The 20,728-nt window shown below is 46.6% G+C and overlaps 11 non-coding genes and 1 pseudogene across 11 annotated transcripts; 5 read left to right on the top strand and 7 right to left on the bottom strand.

Annotated features, from left to right (window-relative positions):
* Positions 1–583: 583 nt before the first annotated feature.
* LOC135036059 (U1 spliceosomal RNA) lies at positions 584–747 on the top strand. The gene has a single exon (XR_010230896.1). It is a non-coding gene; the product is annotated as a U1 spliceosomal RNA (small nuclear RNA).
* Positions 748–889: 142 nt separating this feature from the next.
* Positions 890–1,052, top strand: LOC135036096 (U1 spliceosomal RNA). Its single transcript, XR_010230931.1, has one exon. It is a non-coding gene; the product is annotated as a U1 spliceosomal RNA (small nuclear RNA).
* A 674-nt stretch (positions 1,053–1,726) lies between these two features.
* Positions 1,727–1,890, top strand: LOC135036043 (U1 spliceosomal RNA). Its single transcript, XR_010230881.1, has one exon. It is a non-coding gene; the product is annotated as a U1 spliceosomal RNA (small nuclear RNA).
* A 152-nt stretch (positions 1,891–2,042) lies between these two features.
* On the top strand, positions 2,043–2,205 carry LOC135036124 (U1 spliceosomal RNA). Its single transcript, XR_010230958.1, has one exon. It is a non-coding gene; the product is annotated as a U1 spliceosomal RNA (small nuclear RNA).
* Positions 2,206–3,033: 828 nt separating this feature from the next.
* Positions 3,034–3,196, bottom strand: LOC135036131 (U1 spliceosomal RNA). Its single transcript, XR_010230965.1, has one exon. It is a non-coding gene; the product is annotated as a U1 spliceosomal RNA (small nuclear RNA).
* Positions 3,197–3,664: 468 nt separating this feature from the next.
* LOC135036090 (U1 spliceosomal RNA) lies at positions 3,665–3,827 on the top strand. The gene has a single exon (XR_010230926.1). It is a non-coding gene; the product is annotated as a U1 spliceosomal RNA (small nuclear RNA).
* Positions 3,828–4,682: 855 nt separating this feature from the next.
* LOC135036168 (U1 spliceosomal RNA) lies at positions 4,683–4,818 on the bottom strand (annotated as a pseudogene).
* Positions 4,819–4,970: 152 nt separating this feature from the next.
* On the bottom strand, positions 4,971–5,134 carry LOC135036222 (U1 spliceosomal RNA). Its single transcript, XR_010231029.1, has one exon. It is a non-coding gene; the product is annotated as a U1 spliceosomal RNA (small nuclear RNA).
* A 13,302-nt stretch (positions 5,135–18,436) lies between these two features.
* Positions 18,437–18,599, bottom strand: LOC135036171 (U1 spliceosomal RNA). Its single transcript, XR_010230993.1, has one exon. It is a non-coding gene; the product is annotated as a U1 spliceosomal RNA (small nuclear RNA).
* A 152-nt stretch (positions 18,600–18,751) lies between these two features.
* Positions 18,752–18,915, bottom strand: LOC135036232 (U1 spliceosomal RNA). Its single transcript, XR_010231039.1, has one exon. It is a non-coding gene; the product is annotated as a U1 spliceosomal RNA (small nuclear RNA).
* A 674-nt stretch (positions 18,916–19,589) lies between these two features.
* On the bottom strand, positions 19,590–19,752 carry LOC135036086 (U1 spliceosomal RNA). The gene has a single exon (XR_010230922.1). It is a non-coding gene; the product is annotated as a U1 spliceosomal RNA (small nuclear RNA).
* A 151-nt stretch (positions 19,753–19,903) lies between these two features.
* On the bottom strand, positions 19,904–20,067 carry LOC135036064 (U1 spliceosomal RNA). Its single transcript, XR_010230901.1, has one exon. It is a non-coding gene; the product is annotated as a U1 spliceosomal RNA (small nuclear RNA).
* Between the last annotated feature and the right edge of the window lie 661 nt (positions 20,068–20,728).

The following is a 20,728-nucleotide window of genomic DNA, read 5'->3' as shown; positions in this document are numbered from 1 at the left end:
TCCTGACTTCTCCTCCCGTCTGCTTACTTTGTGCCTTCCAATGCACAATGCAAACTACAGGTAGTGCTGCAGGGCCCACACCCTTTTACTTGCCTTACAGAGCAGCTCTGGAGCTGTTGCAGTGCCAAGCTGCTGCAAGAAATCAGCTTGAATGCTTCAGGGGCTGGGGCATAGCCAACATGAGCCCCACACCGAAGAAGGGTGGAGGTGTTTAATGCAAACTAGGGGTCAGACAAGCGCAGCAAAAGGCCACCATGCCCTGCACGCCCCTTTTCTGTTTTCATATGCAGACGAGGGTTGAAGCCAACTTTGACCCACTGCTTGGATGACATCACCATATGCAAATCCATCTGCGGCAGGCCTTCCCCCAGGAATGCTTGCACTAGTTGTTGCATTTGGTTTGTTGTTTGGGGGTGCTTCAGTATTAGGCAGCCGTCTGCCCTCCCATGTTCATCTGAAAATATGTGTTCTCCCTGCAGTTGTTGTCCCTAGATGAGAGTTCCCTTGTACTGCCTCAGTTGAATCTCCTTAACTTGACAGAGATGTGCCTGAGCAGCGGCCCTCCCCAGCTCTATCCCAAATCATACTTATTTTGCATAGGAGATACCATGGTCATGAAGATTATTCTCCCAGGGTGAGGTTCATTCATTGCATTCTGGGTATGCTGACCCCTGTGATTTCCCCAAATGTGGGAAACTCGACTGCTTTATTTGTGGTAGTGGGGGACTGTGTTTGTGTTTTCCTCTGGTCAGCTCTGGTAAAAGTCAGATTTCTTTGTTTCAGAGCCTTGTTCTTCTTTTGAGAGTTCCCTTGTGCTGCCTCAGTTGGATCTCCTTCACTTGACAGGGGGGTGCCCGAGCAGAGACCCTCCCCAGCTCTAGCCCAACTCCTACTTACCTGCCAGGTGAGATACTATGATCATGAAGGTGCTTCTCCCAGGGCAAGGCTCACCCATTGCACTCTGGGTGTGCTGCCCCTGCGATTTCCCCAAATGTGGGAAACTTGACTGCATAATTTGTGTTTCCCCTGGTCGGCTCTCGTATAATTCAGATCTCTTTGTCTCAGGTCTCTCTCCAGCCTAGTTTGCTGTCTGTTTCCACTTCTCTTTTCTTCAGCCGCTCCCTTCTATACCCTTGTGCACTATCCTGACTTCTCCTCCCGTCTGCTTACTTTGTGCCTTCCAATGCACAATGCAAACTACAGTTAGTGCTGCAGGGCCCACACCCTTTTACTTGCCTTACAGAGCAGCTCTGGAGCTGTTACAGTGCCCAGCTGCTGCAAGAAATCTGCTTGAATGCTTCAGGGGATGGGGCATGGCCAACATGAGCCCCACACCAAAGGAGGGTGGAGGTGTTTAATGCGAACTAGGGGTCATCCAAGCACCGCAAAAGGCCGCCATGCCCTGCACGCCCCTTTTCTCTTTTCATATGCAGATGAGGGTTGAAGCCAACTTTGACCCACTGCTTGTATGACATCACCGTATGCAAATCCGTCTTCTGCAGAACTTCCCCCAGGAATGCTTGCACTAGTTGTTGCATTTGGTTTGTTGTTTGGGGGTGCTTCAGTATTAGGCAGCCTTCTGCCCTCCCATGTTCATCTGAAAATATGTGTTCTCCCTGCAGTTGTTGTCCCCAGATGAGAGTTCCCTTGTGCTGCCTCAGTTGAATCTCCTTTACTTGACAGAGATGTGCATGAGCAGCGGCCCTCCCCAGCCCTATTCCAAATCATACTTATTTTGCATAGGAGATACCATGGTCATGAAGATTGTTCTCACAGGGTGAGGTTCATTCATTGCATTTTGGGTATGCTGACCCCTGTGATTTCCCCAAATGTGGGAAACTCAACTGCATTATTTGTGGTAGTGGGGGACTGTGTTTGTGCTTTCCTCTGGTCAGCTCTGGTAAAAGTCAGATTTCTTTGTCTCAGATTTTCCTCTTGCCTTGTTCTTCTTTCGAGAGTTCCCTTGTGCTGCCTCAGTTGGATCTCCTTCACTTGACAGGGGGGTACCCGAGCAGCGACCCTCCCCAGCTCTAGCCCAACTCCTACTTACCTGCCAGGTGAGATACTATGATCATGAAGGTGCTTCTCCCAGGGCAAGGCTCACCCATTGCACTCTGGGTGTGCTGCTCCTGCGATTTCCCCAAATGTGGGAAACTTGACTGCATAATTTGTGTTTCCCCTGGTCGGCTCTCGTATAATTCAGATCTCTTTGTCTCAGGTCTCTCTCCAGCCTAGTTTGCTGTCTGTTTCCACTTCTCTTTTCTTCAGCCGCTCCCTTCTATACCCTTGTGCACTATCCTGACTTCTCCTCCCGTCTGCTTACTTTGTGCCTTCCAATGCACAATGCAAACTACAGGTAGTGCTGCAGGGCCCACACCCTTTTACTTGCCTTACAGAGCAGCTCTGGAGCTGTTAAAGTGCACAGCTGCTGCAAGAAATCAGCTTGAATGCTTCAGGGGCTGGGGCATAGCCAACATGAGCCCCACACCGAAGGAGGGTGGAGGTGTTTAATGCAAACTAGGGGTCGGTCAAGCGCCGCAAAAGGCCACCATGCCCTGCACGCCCCTTTTCTGTTTTCATATGCAGACGAGGGTTGAAGCCAACTTTGACCCACTGCTTGGATGACATCACCATATGCAAATCCATCTGCGGCAGGCCTTCCCCCAGGAATGCTTGCACTAGTTGTTGCATTTGGTTTGTTGTTTGGGGGTGCTTCAGTATTAGTCAGCCTTCTGCTCCACCCTCCTTTGGTGTGGGGCTCATGTTGGCCATGTCCCATCCCCTGAAGCATTCAAGCAGATTTCTTGCAGCAGCTGGGCACTGTAACAGCTCCAGAGCTGCTCTGTAAGGCAAGTAAAAGGGTGTGGGCCCTGCAGCACTACCTGTAGTTTGCATTGTGCATTGGAAGGCACAAAGTAAGCAGACGGGAGGAGAAGTCAGGATAGTGCACAAGGGTATAGAAGGGAGCGGCTGAAGAAAAGAGAAGTGGAAACAGACAGCAAACTAGGCTGGAGAGAGATCTGAGACAAAGAGATCTGAATTATACGAGAGCCGACCAGGGGAAACACAAATTATGCAGTCAAGTTTCCCACATTTGGGGAAATCGCAGGGGCTGCACACCCAGAGTGCAATGGGTGAGCCTTGCCCTGGGAGAAGCACCTTCATGATCATAGTATCTCACCTGGCAGGTAAGTAGGAGTTGGGCTAGAGCTGGGGAGGGTCGCTGCTCGGGCACCCCCCTGTTAAGTGAAGGAGATCCAACTGAGGCAGCACAAGGGAACTCTCAAAAGAAGAACAAGGCTAGAGGAAGATCTGAAACAAAGAAATCTGACTTTTACCAGAGCTGACCAGAAGAAAACACAAACACAGTCCCCCACTACCACAAATAAAGCAGTCGAGTTTCCCACATTTGGGGAAATCACAGGGGTCAGCATACCCAAAATGCAATGAATGAACCTCACCTCGACTGCTTTATTTGTGGTAGTGGGGGACTGTGTTTGTGTTTTCTTCTGGTCAGCTCTGGTAAAAGTCAGATTTCTTTGTTTCAGATCTTCCTCTAGCCTTGTTCTTCTTTTGAGAGTTCCCTTGTGCTGCCTCAGTTGGATCTCCTTCACTTAACAGGGGGGTGCCCGAGCAGCGACCCTCCCCAGCTCTAGCCCAACTCATACTTACCTGCCAGGTGAGATACTATGATCATGAAGGTGCTTCTCCCAGGGCAAGGCTCACCCATTGCACTCTGGGTGTGCTGCCCCTGCGATTTCCCCAAATGTGGGAAACTTGACTGCATAATTTGTGTTTCCCCTGGTCGGCTATCGTATAATTCAGATCTCTTTGTCTCAGATCTCTCTCCAGCCTAGTTTGCTGTCTGTTTCCACTTCTCTTTTCTTCAGCCGCTCCCTTCTATACCCTTGTGCACTATCCTGACTTCTCCTCCCGTCTGCTTACTTTGTGCCTTCCAATGCACAATGCAAACTACAGGTAGTGCTGCAGGGCCCACACCCTTTTACTTGCCTTACAGAGCAGCTCTTGAGCTGTTACAGTGCCCAGCTGCTGCAAGAAATCTGCTTGAAAGCTTCAGGGGATGGGGCATGGCCAACATGAGCCCCACACCAAAGCAGGGTGCAGCAGAAGGCTGCCTAATACTGAAGCACCCCCAAACAACAAACCAAATGCAACAACTAGTGCAAGCATTCCTGGGGGAAGGCCTGCCGCAGATGGATTTGCATATGGTGATGTCATCCAAGCAGTGGGTCAAAGTTGGCTTCAACCCTCATCTGCATATGAAAACAGAAAAGGGGCGTGCAGGGCATGGTGGCCTTTTGCGGCGCTTGACTGACCCCTAGTTTGCATTAAACACCTCCACCCTCCTTCGGTGTGGGGCTGATGTTGGCTATGCCCCAGCCCCTGAAGCATTCAAGCTGATTTCTTGCAGCAGCTGGGCACTGTAACAGCTCCAGAGCTGCTCTGTAAGGCAAGTAAAAGGGTGTGGGCCCTGCAGCACTACCTGTAGTTTGCATTGTGCATTGGAAGGCACAAAGTAAGCAGACGGGAGGAGAAGTCAGGATAGTGCACAAGGGTATAGAAGGGAGCGGCTGAAGAAAAGAGAAGTGGAAACAGACAGCAAACTAGGCTGGAGAGAGACCTGAGACAAAGAGATCTGAATTATACGAGAGCCGACGAGGGGAAACACAAATTATGCAGTCAAGTTTCCCACATTTGGGGAAATCGCAGGAGCAGCACACCCAGAGTACAATGGGTGAGCCTTGCCCTGGGAGAAGCACCTTAATGATCATAGTATCTCACCTGGCAGGTAAGTAGGAGTTGGGCTAGAGCTGGGGAGGGTCGCTGCTCGGGTACCCCCCTGTAAAGTGAAGGAGATCCAACAAAGGCAGCACAAGGGAACTCTCGAAAGAAGAACAAGGCTAGAGGAAAATGTGAGACAAAGAAATCTGACTTTTACTAGAGCTGACCAGAGGAAAGCACAAACACAGTCCCCCACTACCACAAATAATGCAGTTGAGTTTCCCACATTTGGGGAAATCACAGGGGTCAGCATACCCAAAATGCAATGAATGAACCTCACCCTGGGAGAAAAATCTTCATGACCATGGTATCTCCTATGCAAAATAAGTATGATTTGGAATAGGGCTGGGGAGGGCCGCTGCTCAAGCACATCTCTGTCAAGTAAAGGAGATTCAACTGAGGCAGCACAAGGGAACTCTCATCTGGGGACAACAACTGCAGGGAGAACATATATTTTCAGATGAACATGGCAGGGCAGAAAGCTGCCTAATACTGAAGCACCCCCAAACAACAAACCAAATGCAACAACTAGTGCAAGCATTCCTGGGGGAAGGCCTGCCGCAGATGGATTTGCATATGGTGATGTCATCCAAGCAGTGGGTCAAAGTTGTGACAATGCTAAATTCCTTTGTCGTATAAACAACCCTTTATGAAGCTAAGAACACTGTACGCTGTTTACTGAAGAAGTACCGTAATGGTACGCTAGTTGCGTAACGATCGCTCAGCCGTAGGCGAGACGCTCAAGTGTCACGTTCGCTCACGGCCCAGGGATCACAGGACACGTTATTGGTTATGTCTAGGGTAATGATTCGCTATGGCGTAGCTTACGCTCGAGACCACGAGGAGGTCACCAGCGATGCAGACGCTCACAACACTATACCTTTATGATAAAACCTTATACCAATGAAATACACTGAATACCTTAATGTGAGTACAGGGTGTAAGTGCAACCTTGTGTAACCTGACTAACTACAAAGCTGCTTGAGCGTCACCGACGCTCAAGTGAACACTTATCACTATAGAAAATGCACAGATACTGGTTTAGGTTCCAAAGCCTATTAACTGTATTATATCTAATATACTTGTAAAAAGGGGATAACAGTACAAATGATACACTACAATATAACAGAGACTTCCTAACCACAGAACTAAACAATAAATACAAAAAGACAATACTACACTGACCTAAATGCAATACAATACAATACTATCTAATACAATACAATACTAGCCTAGTCTAGGGGAGATATGAGAGAACAGAACAGAGAGAGAGAGAGAGAGAGAGAGAGAGAGATGAGATGAGAGAAATTGGCTCACAGAAAGACAATGATTACGGAGAGAAACTTACGCACAAAGGGTATGATCGCCTGCGCCTCGATATCCAGCTCCCGGCTATCAGCAGATAACCGTTGATGAGAGAGTCAGAGCTGGATGTGGTCGGCCTGCCTATTTATGCCCCACACACAATGCAATCTCCTGGTCCTACAATCCCATTGTCCATTGGCCGAAGGAATTCGGCCCTGTATCATAACAAAAGGTCATAGGGTGATTCATACAGGTGGGCTGTGACGATTTCCAACAGCTCAGGTGGGTGGGAAACTGGGTTTCCCGCCGCATACCTGAGTATGTGTAATTAATAGAAATGGACATAAACTTCTTATGTCCATAACTATTCGCACGAGCGATTAATACGCTCCAAACCAACACCGGAATATTGCTAATTAAATACTCTTCCGATGGGTACCAAACACTGCTGTGTGATTCCTGTTAGACCCTTTGTACGATATAAAGAGGGATTCCTCAGCTCTGGGACATTGTATTTTAACCAAACTTTCAGAATCTATCAAAGGGACCATGATCTATAAACTACATTAATTGTGAACATTTGTAACGAATGAGTCGCACGCTACGACTACATAAACTCTACCGTAAATACGCATACCGCGCCTGCGAGTGCACGTTATTGCGGGTATGCGAATCCACGGGAGAGCGCATGCACGCGCAGCGCGGACCAGTGTGCGGTGCAAATATGGCAACGTGCATTGAGACATTTTTCTGACTTTGACAGTCCACCCTTTGGCAGTCAATAATAACTGCCACAAAACATTTAAGGAGAAAAATGTAAGTCAGGGGTTAATTGATTTCCATGGTTGGGTAGGGGAGGAGAGAGGAGAAGGTGTGAAGAGGGTATGACCTAGTGAGAAAGCAGAAGCATGTGTGTATGAGTCCATGTTTGGAGGGTCATGTATCATCGTGCCGTACGTGTGGTAAATCAAGCTTCGAGGTATTGCGAAGTATACATTTGAATTCCTTCTTATCCTGTGGTACAGGTCTGTGGATGGGCTGTCAAACTTTACCGAGCTCATTTCGGCTGTGGTTGTAACAAAATGGGGATGCACATTTTAGTTGATGATACATGAATGGGGGAGGTATGTGGTTGCTGATATCTGTGCCTGTATTCCCTATCGTCTATGTGTGTCGTTACCTGAGGGTTGTAGAGATGAAGATAAAGAACACTTACGAAAAATGCAATGATATTCTATGTCAGGGAAATGTACATCTGTCGTCGAAGTTGTTTTCGGTATCTGTTGAGAGTCGTCTTCTTTGCGCTGTATTGCTCCTTAGGCATGAGCAAATAGCTTTGTCTGAGCCATCAGATTTACAAAAATGTTGGGCTAGCGTGAGTTTAAAGATACTAGGGAAACTGGGGATCTATGGCAAAGTTCATCAAGTGTCCATATTTAAAGTTGTCAAATCTTCTTCTTTGGTCAATCCGTTGTCTGTATACATCTCGTCTCGTCAGCTTCCTCGTCCAAGGGGGTCTTTGTATCTGGGAGAAAAGCAGAAAAACAGGTGAAAGAAACGGACCGCATAATCGCATTTTTCATCACATTCTGGTTTCTATCATTGGGTCATAAATCAAATCCAGGTTAATTACAGTTTCCTCACTCGTCAAGCTCATCACTTTTGTACTTTGTTTGCACCTCATTAAAGCCTGCCCGCATCTAAATATCAATCCAATCGATATAACGACACCCAAGATACATAGTAGAAACTTTCCAACATCCATTATGACTCCTTGAGCCCACTCTCCTAAACCGGAGAACCAATTTCGCGGGTTCAACCATGACACCCAACCAGTCAGCTCATTACCTACAGCAGCAAGGGTGAGATTGTGTTTTCGACGAAATTCCCACTTCAATTGGAGAATATCGTCCATCTTTTGGTCTATGACCTCTACCGGATCCTCGGTGCTATTTGTGATATACGTGCAACACTTTATGCCGTACTGTGTTGCCAATGTAACACAATATCCGCCTGTTACTGCTGTAAGATAATTAAGAACCATCCTATGCTGAACTAGTTCTGTTTTGTAAGCTTGAAGTTCTCTTCCAGTGTATCTAAACGTGTCATCATACATTTCAGTGATATTATCTAACAAATTGGCGAGTGCGGAAATGTATTTATAATTCATCACTCCTCGAGCGGTACGAGTGAAATCTAACGCTACCAGAACCTGAATCCCGGTGGATTCATGGATAAGATCAGAGGCCGGATGCTCTAGCCTTTCTGACAGTTGTCTTTTAACTCGGTGCTCGTAATGAGTGTGAGTATAAGGAGCTTGGGCACCACGGTGTATGTCCTTCATTTTGTCATGTGTAACAGTCATCACTTCAGGCAATACTTTTCCAATATAACACAATCCTTCAGAGTTTGGGGCAAGCCACTTGTACGCCTTTCTCCCGCATATGAAATATGCATCATCGGGGAGAACATATGGGACGGAGAAGGACATGACCATGTTACAAACCTTCCAGGTGAAATCTCCTGACCCTAATTCTTCCAACTGCTTAATGCACGTATCGGTTTGTACGATATGTGCACAGTATCCTGGTGATACCTCTCCAACTCTAGTAATCCTATTTCCTAAGGTATATCGATACCGGAAAGATTTTCCTCTACTGGCTATGTGGCGTACGAGCTCTGTATCTGTAGGCATTCTATCTGCTCTGTGTGAAAAGGTCATGGTAAGGTTGCTCCATGACACTTCCCAATTTCCCGGTTTTCTGGGATTGGAGATGTTAAAACATAAGAGGGACCTATCCACATGGTATTGGTGGAGCTTCAAACTAGGAGGGCTGGAGATATTAAACCTCCGGTCCACCGGTCTCCCACCACTTAGCTCAAGTACCTCCCCTAACGTTAAAGGAAATGGTACTAGCCCTGATTTGCTGTGACCCTGAGGTACTTGAGAGCATACCCAACAATCTGTTTGGTTTAACACGTTACCCACTAAGGAGTGATAGTCACTCAATGGATGCCGGTCTATATGGATATTAAAACTAGATTGGCATTTCTTTATGCATCCATCTTCAACCAGATTATCACAGAGCCTACAGATACAATTTTCTTCAGCTAACAATCCATCACAATTTCTTCTATCGGATCGTTTTCTGATACTCGCCTTTGCTTGTTGGTTTGGTTGATCTTGGAAAACTACGCCTCCATCATCATAATCGGAACCCATTCCAGAACCTCTTTCGACCTCTATGGTACTCTCGCCGGAACAGACTGCTCTGGTCAACATCATGGTTAACATCAAAATCCGGATCACAGTCTCTTGGGGCAAGTCCATCTTTGAGGAGGAAATAGAGAAGAATGAGGAGGGGGAAAAAGAAATTTTAAGGGAGAGGGGCTGGGAAGTGGAGAAAAACAATAAAAGGGAGAAGGGAGTCGACAGCTGCTTTCGATTTTCAAGGCTCAGGTGCCGCCTCAATCCTCCTGGAACAGACACTCCAGTGATACAACCTCTACCGTCTGTTCCTTATCGCGGGACTTCTCTGGATCAGCAACCTTTTTGCAGTGGGATGAATGGACCCAAGTCTCTCTCTCAGCAACCTTCAATGCTGTGGTGCTAGTCAATAAGACCTGGTATGGTCCTTCCCATCTATCAATAAGACAACCTGAGCGTAGAAAATTTCGTATCATTACATAATCCCCAGGTTCAATGTCATGACAATTACTATCTGGTAAATCAGGAATCACCAACTTCAGATTATCATTTTGATTCCTCAACTGTTTACTCATGTTAATCAAGTACTTTACAGTTACTTCATTGTTACATTTCAAATCATCCTGAGGGTTAATCATGACATGCGGTTGTCGACCAAACAAGATTTCAAAAGGAGACAGATTAAGAGGGGACCTGGGAGTGGTTCTGATGCTATACAAAACAATGGGTAAAGCTTCTGGCCACGTCAATCCTGTCTCTGCCATTACTTTACTCAATTTATTTTTAATAGTGCTGTTCACTCTTTCGACCTTCGCACTCGCCTGTGGACGGTACGGAGTGTGTAGCTTACTATCAATACCCATCAATTTACACATTCCTTGAAAGACATCACCTGTAAAATGGGTACCCCTATCACTTTCAATGATTCTAGGGATACCATATCTACATACAAATTCCTGCACAATTTTCTTAGCTGTAAACATAGCGGTATTTGTAGCTGCTGGAAAAGCCTCGACCCAATTCGAGAAAACATCTATACAGACAAGTACATATTTCAAATTTCGACATGGGGGTAATTGAATGAAGTCAATTTGTATTACCTGGAAAGGGCCGCCGGCAGGTGGGATATGGGATGGTTCTGTAGGTATTGCTTTTCCAATATTCTTTCTCAGACAGGTAAGGCATGACATTGCTCTTTTACTCGCATGAGAGGAGAATCCTGGGGCGCACCAGTATGCTCTTACCAATTTGCACATCCCCTCCTTGCCTAGATGAGTCAGCCCGTGAGCTGCTTCAGCCAGACATGGAAGGTATGCCCTGGGGGCCACTGGTTTACCATGTCCATCCGTCCAGAGCCCTGAGGACTCCTGGCCATATCCCTTTGCCTTCCAGACTGCTCTTTCCTGTGTGGAACACAGATTCTGCATCTCACACAACTTCTGTGTGTTGATGGTATTAAATACCATCAACTGTGTGGTGTCTGTCCGTGTGGGGGTAGCAGCTGCAAGCTTTGCGGCTTCGTCTGCTCGGCTGTTACCAAGGGATACTGGGTCTTGGCTATATGTATGTGCTTTACATTTGATAACAGCCACTCTGTCGGGTTCCTGTATCGCTGTTAGAAGCCTTTTTATGTGAGCTGCATGCGCTATCGGTGTACCAGCTGCCGTCATGAAATTTCTGAGCCGCCATAGGGCTCCGAAATCATGGACTACCCCGAACGCGTATCTGGAATCGGTGTAGATATTGGCTGACTTACCCTTAGCCAATTCACATGCTCTGGTTAGGGCGACCAGTTCAGCAACCTGGGCTGAGTGAGGTGGGCCTAGCGGTTCCGCTTCTATGGTGTCTTGGTCATCTACGACTGCGTATCCAGTACACAAGTCTCCCGAGTCTGACTGTCTGTGACAACTACCATCCGTGTAGAACGTGAGTTCTGCATCTTCCAGTGGATTGTCACTGATGTCAGGCCTTGCGGTAAAATTTTGGGTCAAATATTCCATACAATCATGTGTATCTTCCTTTGCATTAAATCCTCCTTCCCCATCACTCTCACCTTCCACCCTTTGTGTCTGACCAGGCACACCTGGGAGAAATGTTGCAGGATTTAATGCGCTGCATCTCCTTATGGTGATGTTTACGGGGGCCATTAATGCCAATTCCCATCTTGTAAACCTTGCAGATGAGACGTGTCTGGTTTGGGCAGAATTCAATAAGGCAGATACCGCATGCGGTGTATGGATTGTGAGGTTGTGGCCTAGCACGACATCTTCGCTTTTCGTTACTAGCAATGCTATCGCCGCAACGCTACGCAAGCATGTGGGGAGGGATCGCGCTACCGTATCTAGCTGGGCGCTGTAGTATGCAATTGGCCTGCTGGCATCACCGTGTTTTTGTGTTAGTACACCTGCTGCGCACCCAGCACTTTCTGTTCCGTATAGTTCAAAGGGTTTCCCATAGTCTGGCATACCTAGTGCTGGTGCCTGCGTTAGGCACTGTTTGAGTCTCTCAAATGCTGTTTCAGATTCGTCTGTATGCGAAATCCGATCAGGTTTGTTTGAAGAGACCATTTCCTGCAAAGGTAGCGCCAATATGGAAAACCCTGGGATCCAATTACGGCAATACCCACACATTCCTAAAAACGTCCTGATCTGTTGCTGGGTTTGTGGCAGTGTCATGTCTCTAATGGCTTGGATTCTATCAGCGGTCAGGTGTCTCAGTCCTTGTGTTAGACAGTGTCCCAAATATTTTACCTTAGCTTGGCATAATTGCAACTTGTCTTTGGAAACCTTGTGACCTGTGTCTGAAAGATGAAACAGGAGCTGTTTCGTATCCTTCAGAGATGCTTCCAGTGAATCTGAACACAGTAATAAATCGTCCACATACTGTATCAATACTGATCCACTGTCTGGTTGGAAAGACTGTAAACAATCATACAAAGCCTGAGAAAATATACTTGGACTATCTATGAAACCTTGGGGTAACCGAGTCCACGTGTATTGGACTCCTCTGTATGTGAATGCAAACAAATATTGGCTGTCAGGGTGCAGAGGTACCGAAAAGAAAGCGGAGCAGAGGTCAATAACAGTGAAAAATTTGGCAGTGGGAGGAATTTGCATTAGGATGACAGCTGGATTAGGCACTACGGGGAACTGACTCTCAACTATTTTGTTAATCCCCCTTAGATCCTGCACTAGCCTGTAACCCCTCCCCCCACTCTTTTTAACAGGGAAGATGGGACTATTTGCGGTGCTGGACGTTCTTACTAGAATGCCCTGTTGTAGCAAGCGCTCTATTACGGGAAAAACTCCTAGCTCCACCTCTGGCTTCAGAGGATACTGTGGGATTTTTGGAGCTATCCTACCATCTTTTACTTGCACAACTACTGGAGCTACGTTTGCCATTAATCCAGTGTCCTGTCCATCTTTTGTCCAAAGTGACTCTGGTATCTGAGATATCATCTCTTCTACTTGGGATGGATTCCTATTTGTCATAATGGAATGTGACATTAATTTTGATGGGGAGTCTAACATGTCTCGTACTTCCTGAGCGTGATTCTCAGGAATGTCCAAGAATACACCTTCAGGGGTACAATAAATGACGCAACCCATTTTACATAGTAAGTCTCTCCCCAGGAGATTAGTTGGTGCCGATGCAGCCAGCAAAAAGGAATGCTTGGTATACAAAGGCCCTATTGTAATCTCGGCTGGTTTGCTAACAGGGTAGTGCTGGACTACTCCTGTTACTCCCATGGCTGGAATTGTCCTACCAGTGGTTCTCATGCCCACTGTCGAATTTATCACTGACTTGGCCGCCCCTGTGTCTACAAGAAAGTTTAAAGTTTTACCAGCCACATTGATTGCAATCTCTGGTTCGCTTCCAAGACTGGCAATCAACTTAACTGGCTGCAGATTACAGGTATGGCCACACCCCTATTGGGTATGCTGACCTCCCAGAATCCCGCTGGCAGCAACTACTTGTGAGGGAGTTAGCTGGAAACTACCAGAGGCATGCCAGTCTCTGTTTGGGGGATATCTTTTTGTTTCCCCTGTATGTGGCTCAAAACTCCGCCTCTGTGGACCCTGCTCCCAATGTCGTGTGTTGTGTTGTTGTCTAGGGGGTTGAAAAGACCTTTGTACATTCTTTGTTCTACATTCTCGTGCAAAGTGTCCCGGTCTGTTACAAGAAAAACATGTTATTACACTTGCCTTACCCACAGGATTCGGTGGTACATACGCAGGCTGCCTTGTGGTCAGCGCCTGTATACTTACGGACATCAACTTATCACTTTGCGATTCCCTGTGCCTAGTGATGTTTCTGTCGTGATCAATAGCAGCCTCTCTCAAGCCGGACACTGACAGACCTCGCCAGCACGGTTGCGTGGTCTGAACCCTAGTCTTTAATGTTTCCTTTAAACCATCCATCAGTACGGATACTGCTACTTCCCGATGGTTTGGATTGGTCTTAATGTCTTCTATACCAGTGTACTTTGCCATTTCTAATAGTGCCCGGTGAAAATATTCTGTTGCCGTTTCGGACTCCTTTTGCTTAATGGAAAATATTTTATTCCATTTAACAACGGCTGGGAAATACTCTTTTAGCTGTAAATTTATCCTCTTTACATTATCCTTGTTGTACACGTCTGTAAGCGGTACATCTTTATCCAATGCACAATCAGCTAAAAACTGAGTTGCATCAACATTGGAAGGTAAACAAGCTCTTAGCAGTATCTGCCAATCCTTGTTGTTGGGTTCTACAGTGTTACCTAGATCCCTGATGTATTTTTGGCTAGCAACTAAATCCTTCCTGGGGTCAGGAAATTCGGACACTATTGTTCTTAATTCCATTCTGGAAAATGGAGTGTACATGGCAATGTTCCTTATGGGAGTGGCTCCAGACACATCTGTTTTTCCATTGGGAACTGCTATTACCCTTACAGGAGCAATTCTAACAGCCTCTTCCTGTGTAGATTCTACTGCTTGTTGTGGTACAATTGTTTCAGTGTAGTGCATGGTGCCGTACTTACCCGTTGACACGACCTCACCTATCCCTCCGCTAGGGGCTTTCACTAATCTCGTGGGTGTCGCTGTGCCTACTGTGGTCTCTGCTATGGTGGCTGCAAGAGAGAGAGCTGAAATTGTTGCTGAATCGTCTTCTTGATCACACTCCTGAGGAAGGTTCAAAACAGAGTACATCTTGCACGGGTTAATACTTGCATGAGTTATTTGGTTAACATCATTAACATTTACAGGGTTACTAAGAGTTTGTGTTTTACAACCCAGTGCGTTTCTCTCCGCAATCAACTTCTCTCCTGCAATGTATGGTGGAGGAGGAGCTGTGGCAATCAACTTCCTGACTGCCCCAGATCCTGCCGCCAGAGCCAAACCTCTCTGTATCTCACCTTCCTGGTGCCATAACTGTAAACAATCATGATGTTGAATTCGTCTCTTTGTTGATTTTACGAGACATATCCTCCTCCTTAAATTTTGTAACACTTCTGGACTAAAGCTACCTATTCTTGGGAATTTGTCCCTGTCTTGTACAGTCATTCTCTCCCATTCATCACATAAAGATTCGGTGTGAATTCCATATTTTTCACACATTACATATCGTGCCGACCCAACTGGTCGATTCACAGAATCAACCTGAACCAGGGTTGATCGCCCCCTACCTGAACAAATGGCCCCCATAATCTGCAGGCGTTGCTTATTCCTCCTTGAATATCAAGGCTTTCAGCGAACCCTTACAAACAAACCAAGATGTCCTTGGGCAGGCCGGCGGTGGTGGTTTATCAAGTACCCCACTTACTTCTCGCCCACGTTGGCCTGTGCTGCAATCACTGTAGCCAGAGCTGCTGTACCCAACCTAGGGCCCCTGTGAACCTTTAGTTTACTGGAACATATGAGGGTTACCCGCAGGACACTTACTCTTTCCAGTAAAGTTGGGGTTGTTAGATAGTTCCTGAGTGACCAGCGAACTTCCCTTCCAAAAATAAAAAATTACACAAATCACGTCAGAATGTACAGATAGCGTTTGTGACCACTTTACTCTAATGGTATTAGGTCAGATTACTAACTACTGCACACAATAACGTGCGGTCCAATCGTTCAGTATACGAGCACTACTTGTCATGTACTGAAAGATCAATGGAATCTATGTTTCCGGCTGCGATTCCTTCAGCCAGAGCTTGTATGGCCTATATGGGTTCTGCACCAACACCCCAGGCGTTGTGCCACTGGACTTTTATAGCGGACCTTTTACCTTATGACCTCCTGGTCTTGTTACCTTATGACCTCCTGGTCTTGTTACCTTATGACCTCCTGGTCTTGTTACCTTATGGTCCGCTATACTCTAATGCTCAAATATTATTTAACCAGGGATGCCTCCCTGGCCACCGTATATGTCACTTACACGTATGTCCCTTGACGAGTACCCGGCTTTCCTTTTGGTTCCACCTTAAAGTTATATAAACTTTTGTATACAAAACACACTCACTCAACACATGTACACTTTGTTTCTATGTCTATTTCTGCGCAGAAATTGTCTTTAGGCCAAAAGTGTTACCAATTAGGAGCAGGATCTGTTAAACTAAATTTCAGATTTTCCAAAAATAGATTTGCGTTATTTACCGCTTCGCGTTATCTACCGCTGTGCGTTAATTATCGCCTTTGCGTTACTTCACTTTATCACAACTTGAGCTACGTGGGCGTAACCGGACGCTACGTTGCGTAATGAACGCTGCGTGCGTCTGCCTTTTGGATTGCGTACGCTAGTCTTTGTTAGCGACACGTGTATGCAATGCAAAGGATCCACCGTAACACAATATATTTTTATCAATGTAAATGATCCCTGATCATCTACCGCAATCCACACTGACTGCCTTGTATCTCAGACAAACCGTGTGTTTGTTCTATACTTTAACTATCACCTCTACTATTAAATAACAGCAAATCTCTTTTTAGCACTTTCTATCAACTATAAAATTGGCAAACAGGAATAGTGATATACGAAAAATGAAACAGAAATGCAGATATATGTATGCGTGCGTGTATACGCAAGACAGAAGAGAAATAAAAGTTTTAAAAGACACAAGCGTTTTGTTCTTACTTCCGGTTCCCGGATTCCTTCAGCATTCTTTATCTAAGCGAAGCAGACGCTTATCCCGCCAGCACTATGAGACAACCTCCCACCCTTTGCTGGAGGGATAATGTCTGCTGATCTACCTAGTGCAGATATGAGAAGGATAGGACGAGCCCGCAATTGACAATGCTAAATTCCTTTGTCGTATAAACAACCCTTTATGAAGCTAAGAACACTGTACGCTGTTTACTGAAGAAGTACCGTAATGGTACGCTAGTTGCGTAACGATCGCTCAGCCGTAGGCGAGACGCTCAAGCGTCACGTTCGCTCACGGCCCAGGGATCACAGGACACGTTATTGGTTATGTCTAGGGTAATGATTCGCTATGGCGTAGCTTACGCTCGAGACCACGAGGAGGTCACCAGCGATGCAGACGCTCACAACACTATACCTTTATGATAAAACCTTATACCAATGAAATACACTGAATACCTTAATGTGAGTACAGGGTGTAAGTGCAACCTTGTGTAACCTGACTAACTACAAAGCTGCTTGAGCGTCACCGACGCTCAAGTGAACACTTATCACTATAGAAAATGCACAGATACTGGTTTAGGTTCCAAAGCCTATTAACTGTATTATATCTAATATACTTGTAAAAAGGGGATAACAGTACAAATGATACACTACAATATAACAGAGACTTCCTAACCACAGAACTAAACAATAAATACAAAAAGACAATACTACACTGACCTAAATGCAATACAATACAATACTATCTAATACAATACAATACTAGCCTAGTCTAGGGGAGATATGAGAGAACAGAACAGAAAAAGAGAGAGAGAGAGAGAGAGAGAGAGAGAGATGAGATGAGAGAAATTGGCTCACAGAAAGACAATGATTACGGAGAGAAACTTACGCACAAAGGGTATGATCGCCTGCGCCTCGATATCCAGCTCCCGGCTATCAGCAGATAACCGTTGATGAGAGAGTCAGAGCTGGATGTGGTCGGCCTGCCTATTTATGCCCCACACACAATGCAATCTCCTGGTCCTACAATCCCATTGTCCATTGGCCGAAGGAATTCGGCCCTGTATCATAACAAAAGGTCATAGGGTGATTCATACAGGTGGGCTGTGACGATTTCCAACAGCTCAGGTGGGTGGGAAACTGGGTTTCCCGCCGCATACCTGAGTATGTGTAATTAATAGAAATGGACATAAACTTCTTATGTCCATAACTATTCGCACGAGCGATTAATACGCTCCAAACCAACACCGGAATATTGCTAATTAAATACTCTTCCGATGGGTACCAAACACTGCTGTGTGATTCCTGTTAGACCCTTTGTACGATATAAAGAGGGATTCCTCAGCTCTGGGACATTGTATTTTAACCAAACTTTCAGAATCTATCAAAGGGACCATGATCTATAAACTACATTAATTGTGAACATTTGTAACGAATGAGTCGCACGCTACGACTACATAAACTCTACCGTAAATACGCATACCGCGCCTGCGAGTGCACGTTATTGCGGGTATGCGAATCCACGGGAGAGCGCATGCACGCGCAGCGCGGACCAGTGTGCGGTGCAAATATGGCAACGTGCATTGAGACATTTTTCTGACTTTGACAGTTGGCTTCAACCCTCGTCTGCATATGAAAAGAGAAAAGGGGCGTGCAGGGCATGGTGGCCTTTTGCGGCACTTGGCTGACCCCTAGTTTGCATTAAACACCTCCACCCTCCTTTGGTGTGGGGCTCATGTTGGCTATGCCCCAGCCCCTGAAGCATTCAAGCTGATTTCTTGCAGCAGCTGGGCACTGTAACAGCTCCAGAGCTGCTCTGTAAGGCAAGTAAAAGGGTGTGGGCCCTGCAGCACTACCTGTAGTTCGCATTGTGCGTTGGAAGGCACAAAGTAAGCAGACAGGAGGAGAAGTCAGGATAGTGCGCAAGGGCATAGAAGGGAGCGGCTCAAGAAAAGAGAAGTGGAAACAGACAGCAAACTAGGCTGGAGAGAGACCTGAGACAAAGAGATCTGAATTATACGAGAGCCGACCAGGGGAAACACAAATTATGCAGTCAAGTTTCCCACATTTGGGGAAATCGCAGGAGCAGCACACCTAGAGTGCAATGGGTGAGCCTTGCCCTGGGAGAAGCACCTTCATGATCATAGTATCTCACCTGGCAGGTAAGTAGGAGTTGGGCTAGAGCTGGGGAGGATCGCTGCTCGGGTACCCCCCTGTAAACTGAAGGAGATCCAACTGAGGCAGCACAAGGGAACTCTCGAAAGAAGAACAAGGCTAGAGGAAAATCTGAGACAAAGAAATCTGACTTTTACCAGAGCTGACCAGAGGAAAGCACAAACACAGTCCCCCACTACCACAAATAATGCAGTCAAGTTTCCCACATTTGGGGAAATCACAGGGGTCAGCATACCCAAAATGCAATGAATGAACCTCACCCTGGGAGAACAATCTTCATGACCATGGTATCTCCTATGCAAAATAAGTATGATTTGGAATAGGGCTGGGGAGGGCCGCTGCTCATGCACATCTCTGTCAAGTAAAGGAGATTCAACTGAGGCAGCACAAGGGAACTCTCATCTGGGGACAACAACTGCAGGGAGAACACATATTTTCAGATGAACATGGGAGGGCAGAAGGCTGCCTAATACTGAAGCACCCCCAAACAACAAACCAAATGCAACAACTAGTGCAAGCATTCCTGGGGGAAGTTCTGCAGAAGACGGATTTGCATACGGTGATGTCATCCAAGCAGTGGGTCAAAGTTGGCTTCAACCCTCATCTGCATATGAAAAGAGAAAAGGAGCGTGCAGGGCATGGCGGCCTTTTGCGGTGCTTGGATGACCCCTAGTTCGCATTAAACACCTCCACCCTCCTTTGGTGTGGGGCTCATGTTGGCCATGCCCCATCCCCTGAAGCATTCAAGCTGATTTCTTGCAGCAGCTGGGCACTGTAACATCTCCAGAGCTGCTCTGTAAGGCAAGTAAAAGGGTGTGGGCCCTGCAGCACTACCTGTAGTTTGCATTGTGCATTGGAAGGCACAAAGTAAGCAGACGGGAGGAGAAGTCAGGATAGTGCACAAGGGTATAGAAGGGAGCGGCTGAAGAAAAGAGTTGTGGAAACAGACAGCAAACTAGGTTGGAGAGAGACCTGAGACAAAGAGATCTGAATTACACGAGAGCCGACCAGGGGAAACACAAATTATGCAGTCAAGTTTCCCACATTTGGGGAAATCGCAGGGGCAGCACACCCAGAGTGCAATGGGTGAGCCTTGCCCTGGGAGAAGCACCTTCATGATCATAGTATCTCACCTGGCAGGTAAGTAGGAGTTGGGCTAGAGCTGGGGAGGGTCTCTGCTTGGGCACCCCCCTGTCAAGTGAAGGAGATCCAACTGAGGCAGCACAAGGGAACTCTCGAAAGAAGAACAAGGCTAGAGGAAGATCTGAACAAAGAAATCTGACTTTTACCAGAGCTGACCAGAGGAAAACACAAACACAGTCCCCCACTACCACAAATAAAGCAGTCGAGTTTCCCACATTTGGGGAAATCACAGGGGTCAGCATACCCATAATGCAATGAATGAACCTCACCCTGGGAGAATAATCTTCATGACCATGGTATCTCCTATGCAAAATAAGTATGATTTGGGATAGAGCTGGGGAGGGCCGCTGCTCAGGCACATCTCTGTCAAGTAAAGGAGATTCAACTGAGGCAGCACAAGGGAACTCTCATCTGGGGACAACAACTGCAGGGAGAACACATATTTTCAGATGAACATGGGAGGGCAGAAGGCTGCCTAATACTGAAGCACCCCCAAACAACAAACCAAATGCAACAACTAGTGCAAGCATTCCTGGGGGAAGTTCTGCAGAAGACGGATTTGCATACGGTGATGTCATCCAAGCAGTGGGTCAAAGTTGGCTTCAACCCTCATCTGCATATGAAAAGAGAAAAGGGGCGTGCAGGGCATGGCGGCCTTTTGCGGTGCTTGGATGACCCCTAGTTCGCATTAAACACCTCCACCCTCCTTTGGTGTGGGGCTCATGTTGGCCATGCCCCATCCCCTGAAGCATTCAAGCTGATTTCTTGCAGCAGCTGGGCACTGTAACAGCTCCAGAGCTGCTCTGTAAGGCAAGTAAAAGGGTGTGGGCCCTGCAGCACTACCTGTAGTTTGCATTGTGCATTGGAAGGCACAAAGTAAGCAGACGGGAGGAGAAGTCAGGATAGTGCACAAGGGTATAGAAGGGAGCGGCTGAAGAAAAGAGAAGTGGAAACAGACAGCAAACTAGGCTGGAGAGAGAC

The sequence above is a fragment of the Pseudophryne corroboree genome, unplaced genomic scaffold, assembly GCF_028390025.1.
Source record: "Pseudophryne corroboree isolate aPseCor3 unplaced genomic scaffold, aPseCor3.hap2 scaffold_630, whole genome shotgun sequence".
Lineage (NCBI taxonomy): Eukaryota > Metazoa > Chordata > Amphibia > Anura > Myobatrachidae > Pseudophryne > Pseudophryne corroboree.
This window is presented reverse-complemented; position numbering and strand designations above follow the sequence as displayed.